Source organism: Cyprinus carpio, chromosome A21 (assembly GCF_018340385.1).
Source record: "Cyprinus carpio isolate SPL01 chromosome A21, ASM1834038v1, whole genome shotgun sequence".
Lineage (NCBI taxonomy): Eukaryota > Metazoa > Chordata > Actinopteri > Cypriniformes > Cyprinidae > Cyprinus > Cyprinus carpio.
This window is the reverse complement of record NC_056592.1, coordinates 734,840-747,451: the sequence shown is the minus strand read 5'-3', so window position 1 is coordinate 747,451 and position 12,612 is coordinate 734,840. Positions and strand designations below refer to the sequence as shown.

General features: G+C 33.5%; 1 long non-coding RNA gene across 1 annotated transcript in view; it reads left to right on the top strand.

Annotated features, from left to right (window-relative positions):
- Positions 1-2,093: 2,093 nt before the first annotated feature.
- The window catches only part of LOC122149253, an 85,144-nt gene continuing 74,625 nt past the window's right edge, over positions 2,094-12,612 (top strand). Inside the window, exon 1 of the long non-coding RNA XR_006162874.1 lies at positions 2,094-2,144. This is a non-coding gene — a long non-coding RNA (uncharacterized LOC122149253). The remainder of the gene's footprint in view (positions 2,145-12,612) is intronic.

The following is a 12,612-nucleotide window of genomic DNA, read 5'->3' as shown; positions in this document are numbered from 1 at the left end:
ACAGACATATGGCAAAAAAAATAAAAAATAAAAAATAATTCACACTAGAAAAGTGTAACAAAATGTCTCTAAACAGACATATGGCAAAAAATATATATATAAAAAAATAAAAATTCACTAAGTAAAAGTGTAACAAAATGTCTCTAGAACAGACATATGGCAAAAAAATTAAATAAAAAAAAAAAAAATTCACTAAGTAAAAGTGTAACAAAATGTCTCTAGAACAGACATATGGCAAAAAAATAAAATAAAAAAAATAAAAATTCACTAAGTAAAAGTGTAACAAAATGTCCCTAGAACAGACATATGGCAAACATAATGGCGTAAAAAAAAAACAAAAAAACATTGCACTAAGTAAAAGTTGTAAACAAAATGTCTCTAGAACAGACATATGGCAAAAAAAAATCCAGCTAGTAATAGTTCCCAGATCAAAGGCGATTACAGATAGAACAGGACATATGGCAAAACAAGATAAAAAACAACACTACAACGTAAAAGTGGTAACAAAATGTCTCTAGAACAGACATATGGCAAAAAAAAAAAAAAACATAAAAAATTAAAAATATAAAATAAGTAAAAGTGCTAATCAAAATGTTGCTAGAACCTGACATATGGCAGAAACAAAAACTTTAGTAAATTGTAAAAGTCAAAAAATAAGTAAAAGGTGTAACAAAAAACTGTCCTCTTAGAACAGACATATGGCCTTCTCCAAACAAAAAATATAAAAAAAAAAAAATTTAATTCAATTCGGCTAAGTTAACAAGTGTAGCGAAACAATATGTCTCTAGAACATTCAGCATATGGCAAAAAATAGCGTATCACTTTCCATACTATCCTGGAAAAAAAATAACTTTCCTTGAAGTTCACTAAGGTAAAAGTGTAACAAAAAATGTCTCTAGAACAGACAGTTATGGCAAAAAAAGCTATTTTTTTAAAAAGTAAAAATTCACTAAGTTAAAGGTGTATACAAAATGTCTCTTAGAACAGACATATGGCAAAAAAAATATTCCACTATATAAAAAAAAAAAATTCACTAAGTAAAAGTGTAACAAAATGTCTCTAGAACAGACATTATGGCAAAAAAAAAACAAAATAAAATAAAAATCACTAAGTAAAGTGTAACAAAATGTCTCTAGAACCAGACATATGGCAAAAAAAAATTAAAATAAAAAAAAAAACCTATAAAATTTGACACTAAGTAAAAGTGTAACAAATGTATGTTCCTAGAACAGACTTCAACCATTATGGCAAAAAAAAAAAAAAAAAAAAAAAAAAGCCGTTCAAGGGTTTTTTTTTTTTTTTTTTTTTTCTCCATGCATTGGTCATAGAGCTCTTTTTGTCTCATCACACTCCAAAAAATCATGCGTTATTTATTTATTATTTTTTTAACCAAAATGCTGACATTTATTTGGGGGTTATTTTTTCAGTTTTTGGGTAGTTTTTGTGTTACTCAGATCTTCTGTAACCCACCCAGTCACTTATCGGGAATTGACATTTGCATCATTTAGCAGACGCTTTTATCCAAAGCGACTTACAAATGAGAACAATAGAAGCAGACCAACAAGAGAACAACAACAGTATACAAGTGCTATGACAAGCCTCAAGTTAGTCTAGTACAGAACACGTAGCCAGGGGCGTTTTCTTTTTTTTTTTTTTTTTTTTGTATACATATTATTTTATCTATAAAATCATTACTGTGCTGTATATCGTTCAATTGTATGCAGAGCAACATGACCGATATAAAGTTGGTTCAACGTTTGTCAGAGATTCAGCCTCGGAAATCTTTCAATAGTTCTTTAATGTATTTTATAAACATTGTAAATAAACAAATCTAGCAACTTCTTCTTAGTAGACAAACCTTAGCGAGTCCTCTCAACAGTAACAATTATATATAAATGAAAACAGTTTTATTTAGAATTCGGCTAAATTAAAATACAGTATGTGAGTACAGCGAAACAAAACAAATGTAAAAGTCAACCTGACGCGTGGCGTTATGAATATGCTAATTAGCGTATAGCGTCATCACTTTCCAAACTATCCTCCGCTACTTTTACTTTCCTTTGAAGTTGGCCGCACTGGGCGGAGCCTGCTGTCTCTGCACTGAATAACTGAAGCTCCTCAGCAGCTGCACGGAGTCTGCAAGGGTAAATAAAGATCTTCTTGTTTTAATAAGTACAGCGTTTTCTTTACGCAAGAAACACTGTCTATAAAGGCTCATAATTGATGTATTTGATGTCAGAGTCATGTGGAACCGGAGAGAGAGAGGGAAAGCTTTTCCATCTATTCATAGCCGATAGCCTACACTTAAATATCCTGTGTGCAGCAGCATTTCATCTTTTATAACATGAGGTTTTGGCCGAATGTATGTTACAACAGTAAAAACTGAGCGCTCATATAGAGCTACAACTAACTGTGTAATGTTGATGAAAACGTGACGTGATGCCGCCGGTTTAATGACGGACCAAATGTACATTTGCACTCATTCACTGATCAAAAAAACTGTAACTGCATCTGAGTTTGACACAAAGTGATTGATCCTCGTCACCGAGGTGATGTATATTTCTAAGAAATCCTCTTCTTTGATTTATGGTTGCTGATACACTTAATTTATTAACATTTATTCATATGTTATAAACATAACGCTGTTAATATGCACGTATTCTCTAGCTGGCCAATTTTTGAATCATGTGTATATACTCTCCGCTCGTCTACACATGTATAAACATAGTAAAACATGGTTTTAGTTTTTAGAAGTATGTTGTAGTAACAAAACACACACACACACACAAAAAAACCCTTACAGAATCAGATCACTGTGAAATGTTTAGATTTTATCATGCAGAATGCAATTATATATATATATATTATATATATATATATATATATATATATATATATATATAATATATATATATATATATATATATAAATTTTGTATATATAGGATTAGGAGGTATAATTCAAACTTTTCACTGCAGCTGTACTTTTCACATTATTTAATAATTTTGTTCATTGCTGGTTTATTTAGGGGAAAGTGTAGTGAATAAGAGACCTTCAAGAGAGCAACATCCTGGTCCTCCACAGTATCAGGTTTGTGACATCCAGCAGATACATCCAATCATACGGCATGTTGGAACCGTGTTATAATAACTGTATGGCTGTAGTTTCTTATAATCTCCTGTTCTGACTGGAATTGTGTTGGACATAATTATTTAGTAAATTAGGTCTGTGCACAACCCTGACTAGAAATGAAACTTGTTCGGATATGTATGTGTATTATTATTATTATTATTATTATACATCCTGGCAGCAGCACTTAAGAAGAACCAACAAAAATGTTTTTGCTAAATGTTAGAAAAAAAAAATGCAAACACAACCAATCACAACATATTTCAAATTCTTCTCAGAAAACTTATGCCACTATTTTTGCATTTCACCCTTTGAGCACTGTAGGTGTCACCTAAAAACTTTCATTTGAGCTCATCACAAGGTAATTAAAACCATTTTATATTTCATTGTTTGTTGTATTTAATTGTTTTATTTCAATCTGAACATCGCTGTTTGTTTTCAGTGAAACTTGAATGTAAATCTGTAAACACTTGTTACATTACAACACAAAGACTAGTAATAAAATAATTTTGTGATATTCCATGTAATATTTTTATGTCTACTAGGAATTATGATCAATTCCATCTATGAATATTTTTTCACAGTTAGTTCATAAATACAAGGACTATTTTTTATTTTTTTTTGCAATTGTAGTCGTCAAGTAAACACGTATCTTTAATTTGAGACAGCTGAGTAAAAAACTTTTTTTTTAAATGAACTGATAGACATCACCATACTTCCCCAGTTAATTAATTATATTAAGAATGGCAAACATTTTTTGTATTAGAAGTTTTTTTTTAAATATTATGTTGAAATATGCAAATGTGGCATGGTCTTATTACATATGTACTAATTTGCACACATTTCCAGCACATAAATATGATAATTGGATAAAGGAGAGTTCAAAATTCTTGTTTGATTTTGATTTTATTGCTATATAAATCAGAAAAAAAAAATACTACTACTTTTTTTTTTTTGGAATAAAATGTTGTATAAAATCAGGCAAATTGTATATGAACAAAAAACGCTCCGTAAAAGCATTCAGAAAATAGACAGGAATAAAACTGTAAAGTTTCGATTGTGTAAGTGATGCTAAAGTGGAAAAATCTCATTTTGAGAAAATGGCCCTAAAGATCTTGATTGAAATCCAGTTGAAATCTACAGACACATATAGACAGGGCCTAAAACTAACTGCCAGTGGCCGGTGACTTAAGGAAATTTACCGTCCAGAAATATGTTTTTACCAGCCACAGAAAAAAAAAACAGGCAGTTATGACACCAAAATTTTAGATAATAGCAGTTTCAATACCTGCTACTAGCTTAACCAATATATATTGAATAGGATACAATTTTAAAGACTAGTAAATAGTAAGTTGTAAAATAAGAGCAAATCAAATGACAAGCAATAGCACACAATAGCCAACTATACAACAAAGATACAAATGGAACGGGGCATTTCAGGCAGGTCTTACACTGATTTACAGGTAGGCTACAGAAAATGTAATAATTTATATCAATTCACTTTCGTTCACGTTTATGTTCTCACTACATTGCACTGTTAGAATTTATAAAAATGTTACCGGCCATCAGGTGACTGGCACAGTTTCATATACTCACCAAGTCGATTTTTACACTCGCATTTGGTGCTTGGCGAGTGTTAATTTTTATCATGCATATAGATAAAGTTTGATACACCACTATATTTTGTATGTTTTCTTTCTCTTTCTTTAATCACTCCCTCTCACTCCGTTAGTAACTGTGGTGTCAGAGCAGTTGTGATTATAGTTCAAGTCAAGTCAAGTCAAGTCTGCTTTATTGTCAATTCTTCCACATGTACAGTACATACATACAGAGAATCGAAATAGCGTTACTCTCAGACCCCCGGTGCATACAGATAACACTAACAGTAGAGCCTAAAATCTAAATCAAATATAAAATATAAGATAAAACTATACAATAAGGGAATGTAAAAAAAGACATAATAGAAAAAAATAAAATAAAAATATGGTTAAATAAAAGCAGCGCAAGGCACATGTGCAAACCAGTGAACAAACAGTGCAGATAAAAAAAGATTTTTAGTGCATAAAAAAAATAGCTTATTCACTCTGATTAAAGTGACAAAGGGCTCAAGAGCAGTTATTTTTATTTAAACTGACTGATGAGGAGGTAGAATGACGTCACTTCCATGGTGAATGAGGTAGTGAGCAGACCAATGCTGCACAAAGTGACTGGTGCATAACATCGTATGTTAGTGGAAGGACCTGGGGATGTGGGACCTGGGGGGGGGATGTTCATAGTTCAGTGGTGCCTGGGGCAGAAGAGGGACGGGGGGGGCAAGTTCGAGAGCGAGTTCAGCTTCCTGACAGCCTGATGGATGAAGCTGTCCTTCAGTCTGCTGGTCCTGGCCTGGAGACTCCACAGTCTCCTCCCTGATGGCAGCAGACTGAAGAAGCTTGATACAATGTTTCCTCTGTAACCCTTGGACTTCACTGAGTGCACATCTCTCTGAAATATATGAGAACACTGAAGAGCATCATGGAATGAAACATCACTCTGTTTTTAAAATAGCACAAACATCAAGAGTTTTTAAACTGTATGACTTCATCTGAATTTGACGCACTGGTGTTTGATTAATTAATGGCACCAGCTGTAACTACACCATTTATGTTGTCTGCATGATTAAACAGATAAATGGAAACGAGGACATGAAAAAACCACACACAGAAAGCTGCTGGAGCATCAGAAAACCACCGAGGAGCAAAAAACAAGAGGAAAGACAGAAACCAGAGGCCAGAAATGAAACAAAAACCAGTGGAGAGAAAAGCAGACAGAGGCTTGTTAGATGTGACAGTATGAAGAGAAGAAGGCCAACGTGTAAGTGTTGTTCATTATGAAACTTATCTTGCTAGATATTCTTCAGTCTTGTCATAAAGTGATAATCAAACAGATTCAAGCTTCCTGCAGTCACAGATGAATGAAATATTTACAGATGTGTGATTCTTTCACTGATGTATTACTTTGATAATACTAAAAAACTATAAATTAAAAACAATGATAATAATCTATATCCTTTCATGATTTCTAGTCTCAGATGATCCACAGGGGCCTGTAAAGTTTGATACAGATGTTCTTAAGAACACACAACACACCACAGCAGATCAAGACCAGAACAACATCATCATCACAGACTCAATCTGAAACAGACTAGTGAACGTTTCTTTCCTTGATGACTAATAACTGTATTACCTCGCTGCTGCTGCTGCTGCTGCTCTTTATCATTAATAACCTCTGGATTACACAGAAGCACTTTGTGTTTACAAATTCCTGCCATCTCCTTACAAAATTGTTTCTTTCATATTGCACTGCCTTTCATTTATAATGTATATATTTGTATTACTGTATATTTTGGGTATATTGCGTCCCGTGTCATACTGTACATCATACATGCTGAAATACTCAATCACAGATATTATGACATCCCAGGTTAAAAAAAAGAAAGAAAAGTGCACTAAAATACACTATTTCAGAAATGCTTCAGTAATGATTCCACTGCGTCCCGTGTCAAAGGGTCTTTAAATCAAAAGTGTAGGTTTACTTGTTGGTGTTCCACTCTACATCAACCACATCTCTTTCTATTGCTCTTTCATTCATGCTACTTTTTCATCTACAACGTTCCAGTAATTCCTGCTCACTAAAAGCTGTACAGATATATTCTCTTATCACTCAGGCCTAACATGCAGTACTGCTTTAAACACATTTGACGAGCTGGTTGATAAAAAACTACAGCCGATTAAATAATCTTAAATGTATTTAAATACTAAATATTATTTTGTATTTCAAATACATATTTTAAATACACATATCTGAAATACTGCCCATCCCTGTGCACCTTGATTATAGTTTACATATTTATTTATATTTTGCACTTTATTTGTTTAACCATTTCAGTGATAAAATACACATTCTGTTGTTCATCATACACAATCCACTGTATTGGATAAAATAAATAAATAAATAAACCCTATTAATTCTGAGGACATTTACCAATGTCTTCATGTATGAGTGGAATAGTGGCCTCATTAGTAACATGAGAAAATTCAAGTGTTTTCTGTTAGAAGTGCTTTTGTAAACTAGGAAACTGGGGGGAAATAACATGTAAAGTCCAAGTAGCATACTCTATTGATTTGTAATGGATTCATTCACTGCAAACAAACAGCTTCTCCACATGAACTGCCATCTGGATGTAGGTTTTAAGCGTTTTAGTATGTCCCAAAACCGTGCCGTAATAAGCATGCACTGACTATTTCTCCAAGTTCAAAACAAAACTCTATGAACCGCTCCATTGTGAACTTATGGAGCTGTATAAACCACTACAAGCTGTAAAGTAAACAGGAAGTGTTTGTCTGAACTCAGCTGGTTTTGCGAGAGAACGCAAAGTTTCTCGAGGGAACGCAAAAGTTTTGCGAGAGAACGCAAAAAAATAAAAATAATATTTTTTTCCTCCCACCCCAAATTTTTTTCACTCACTCTGATTTTTTTCAACCACAATGACCCTTTAGGGGCTCCGTAATAACCTGTGCCCTGTCTCACTACACATCAAAATTTGCTCTAGAAAGAAAGGAAAACTACAAAAATCACCAATGAACATGAATTTCTATAAACAATTTAATTCTATAAACATATAAAACATAGCAAAACTTCAAAACAAAATCTTCAAAATGGGGGGTCGGTCAACTCTTCAGCTCATTTGCGGCGACCCCTAGTAGGGCATGCTTCGTCTATGGTGGCCCTGAGATGGGCCGGCCTGTGTGGTCATCCCACAGGCTCCGGGGTGGACTCATTTCTGGACCCGTAGAATACACTCCAGCCAGAATTAGAACCCAGAGGTAAGCCTCGACGTCTGTTGCATCCACATTAATCCAATCGGTCTCGGACCGTCTCCCCTGGAGATTTGTTTGGTCCACAATTAATTTTACCATATCCTCCGTGAACAGTAGATGGAATGCAGACCTAGGGTCCATGATGCAAGCCGTTGCGCAATGTGTCGGTCCGGGTGTCGTTATCTTGGGTGGCACGAAGCGGAGCGATCCAACGTCCCACCAGAGCAGTGTTTCCCAGCCTTTTTTAGCCGCTGCACCCTTTAACAAATTTGTGGCACCCTACTAAATTAATTTTGTCACAATACTTGCATTTCTAACTTCGATATGATACTTCGATATGATACCAGGCAAGAACTGCAGAATATACTGTAATATATTTTTAATATTATAAAAAATGTTGTCCATCAATGGTGGCAATCAGTAGGCTGATTTCTAATGGAGAGACCAATTTATATGATATATAAATTATATTTAATAATATATATTAGATTATTAGAATATTATTATGTAGGCTTTTAATTATATATTAACATTGTATAATTACTAATATAACTATCTCACAAAGTTTTGCTCACTCAGTATATTTCTGATTTTACAGTGGGGTTATTTTGTTGCAGTAGCAAGAGATAGCTTGATTTCAAACTTTGAATTGAATTAAAAATGACAAGTAAGCAGTCAGTAATAAAATAAGAACAAATAAACAAATTACTAATGATAGCACTATAAATAATAACGATACAAATGAAATAAATTGCTTCAGTTTTTCAGGTAGGTCTAACAGTAGGGCTATTATGAGATTACGTTTTCTTTTTTTCTACTAATTCTATCCAAATAATGGTTAGTCCTAGCTATTATTATCAGAACACGTGATCATAACATAGCGGTTAGAGTTTTCGGAATTTTCCATATACCACACTCATGTTACAGCAAACAGAAACTATACTACAGAGCTGTTTCCTGCCGAGCATGAACGGTAAATGAGAGGAGTGGAGCGCCACGTGAAAGTGAAACCGAGCATGTTGCAGCCAGAATTTCTTTGTATCTCTTTTATTGGAGACATCAGAAATGGATATCATACAATATATGCTATTTTGAACATTTTAGAAATTTAGAAATCTTAAAGCATGTTTACACGGCAGCCCAGTTGGGAAACACTGCACCAGAGGCTAATATTGAGATGTTCTTAAGTGCAAGTTGTTACATCAGGCCCCTGGCAGCCCGTGATTCATTTGTGTAGCAGTAAACGCGTTCATGGTGCTTTTCTCTCATGTTTGTTATGAATAGAATCCACGAATAACTGACCACAATCTTTGCGATATTTGTCCCACGTGTGCACTCTTAAAAATAAAGGTTCTTCAGCGATGCCATAGAACAGGGGTCAGCAACCTTTCCGCATGATGTGCCATTTAGAATTTTTCTGGTTAACCACTGTGCCACCCCCAGTGCATGCAAATAGTTTCCGAAGATTTTTCATAAATTTTTTTTTTTTTTTTTTTTTTACTTTTCAGTTTCTTGAATAACAGAATTTGATCTAATATTTAATGTTTTCTGAAAAGGTTGAACATTTAAGTAGCAAATAAGAATCACTTCAAATTATTGAATATATTTTGAAACAAAGGTCTGAATGATTTTCAGTTCTGTTTAAGGCAATTAAAGCAACAGTTTTTTTTAAATAACGAAAGAATATGTAAAAGTATGGTATTTGGGGTAAAAAGTGCCCCTGCACCTGCTTTGCATCATTCATACGCCTAATAATTAGTGGTTTGCATCACAACAGAATATCAAAATAAGAAACAATTCATAGACATGTGTATCTTCTCAAAAGATCATTTTTGAACATACAAAATATTATTTTTGAGTATATTGTTGCACGTGTTCTCTGGTGTTTATTGGTTGATTTCACTGTGAAAGTAATAACAGAACTATTCATAACTGATTTTAATTCACTTTAGTAAATTGTCTGAAATAGTTGACCTGTAGCTTCACCCTTAACTGATGAAAACATGAACAAACTCACACTGAAAAAATTCTACTTACTGATTATTTACAAGGAAAATTAGAGAATCAATCATATACATTTTTGACCATTTCAAAATAACACATGAGCTGTTCATCTTCAGAGTGACTTACACTTCAGTTTTCACAAACCTCCAACATACTCACCATCACAGTAAAGCAGAGGATGTTTCCGATTCTTCAGTCACTGATCTATCATTATTTATAAATCACTGATCTATCATTATTTATAGATCAGTGGTGCGAGCTCATGATCACGTGATCGAGTGACAGACAGTGAAGTGTCGCTCTCTACAGGAGATCCTCAGTATTACAGCTCAGAACATCAGATCAGATTTTAGAAGAGGTTAAATGAAATCAGTAAATGAGATTCATGAGATTCTTTGTATTTATAAACTTCATCTCATACTGCAGCTGGAATATACCGTGTTAAATCACTGTAGTGTTTCTCATTTGTCAGTGTTCTGTATTTCTGACACTGAATTAAAAGTCTGAATTAGATCTGTAGGAGTTAACTCAAGTCTATAGAATATCAGTTGCATGAAACAAAACGAGCATTATAAATATATGAAATATATAAATGTATTATTTTAATACACAGAGGATTGGTTGTTTCCCTCTTTGTCCACTAGAGGACAGAACTAGATTTTCAAACTCAAAGGCCTTTAGTTTCAGGTTACAGTTTTTGTCAAGTGTTTGTTACATTTCTTAATCATCCTTAAGATTTGCAAAATACTAAGTGCTTTTCTATAAACAACACGTAACCACCAGCAGCACACAATACATCACCTGTGATTTCATCAATCCTTGTTCATTTTTCAAAAGTATTTATATCATCATATCAGTGTTATCAGAAGATCCCGTGTCATTGTTCACAAGCAAGATGTTAAAATATTCAGCCATGTTTCTGATATTATACTCTGTCAATATTTCCTGATGTAAACACTGGTCATGTCATTGTGAAAGATGTAAAAATTACAGTTTTAATGACTAAGCAAATGTGAGTCAACTTTTGAGGTATCTGGCTTCTGTTTATACCTCAAAGCAAAATAAATTAATATTTACTGTAGATCAATTATGCCTTCATGCGCTGTAATACACAACACTACAAACACACTAAAGATGAACAACTGAGTAAACAGTCAGCACAGATACGAATAAAATATAATGAAATACATTACAGACAATATAAAAACTAAAAGATTAACATTTATTAATTTAGCAGATGCTTTTACAAATGCAGAACAGCATGAGTAATCTTACAGATATACAATATTATGAAGTGAGATTACAGTTCAAGGAGTTCAGTTCAAACTAAAAGTGTCTTTCTGAACTGAAAGAGATCATATTATCAGCAGAGATCTCAGAGCTGTGGTGGAGGGTTCCTCTTTTCTTCTCATCACAAGGTGATTAAAACACTGTATATTTATTTGTTTTGTAAAGAGATTTTTATCATTTAAATCAGAACATTTGCTTCTGTTATAGTCAACCTGTATTGCACACTGATCATTAACCATTTTTAAACTGATCTCTAAATTGAACAGAGAAAAACGGAGGCCAGAAATGAAACACAAACTACTGGAGAGAAAAGCAGACAGAGACGTGGGAGTATGTAGAAACTAAAGCCGAACCGCAAGTTTGTGTTTAGTGTGGTCCTGCTACAGATACTATTATTGTCTTAACAATTCTGTCATAAAGCACCACATTCAGACAGAACTGCCTTTCTGCCGTCACAGATGAATTTTTACAGGCGTGTGTAAGTGATGTATTATAGATTGAGAACATAAAAACAAATCAAAAACAATGAGGATAATCTGATATATGTTTGTGATTTCTAGTGTCAGATGATCCAGACGGACATGTGAGGTCTCATTCTGACATTAAAACAGAGGTGAGATTGTCACGTCAAAACCCTATATAATATAATACAAGACATTCATGCAAATATTTATGTAGTCATATTTGTTAATTATCTTATAAAACTTTTTTGCATACTGTACATCTATGTCTGTACACTAGCAAACAATCAGTAATATTAACTTTATATTCAAGACAGTGTTCTATTTTACAGTTTTTGGATGTTGTCTTGATGTATGAAGTCATTCTGCTGCTCGACTGATTTGAGCCAATCACATGAGTTGTACATGTCACATTACAAAATACACAACAGCTTCCTTCAGCCCCAACAAAACATTGCAAAACGTTTGTTAAACAGAAACGGTGGTGCGTTGAACACATTGTTCTGATGACACAAGAGTTGCAACTGTGGCAGCTGAAGGCCATTCTTTGTGTTCTTTTTGAAGAATTTTCGGAGCCTGATCAAACTGGTATAAATATGTGTTTATGGCTGGATATGTGAATGGTGGCATCTAGAGCAAAAAAACAAAAAAAAACAAAACACAGAGTTTAAAATGTGTATAGTAAATTATAGTAAATCCAAACTGTAAGTATTTCTTTATTATGGAACTTATGCTAGATATCGTCTTCACACTCCTGTCATAAAGTGATACAATCAGAGAGATTCATGACTGGCTTTCTGCAGTCACAGATGAACTGAATATTTAAGATGTGTGATTGTTTAATTGATTAATTATTTTGATAATCCAAA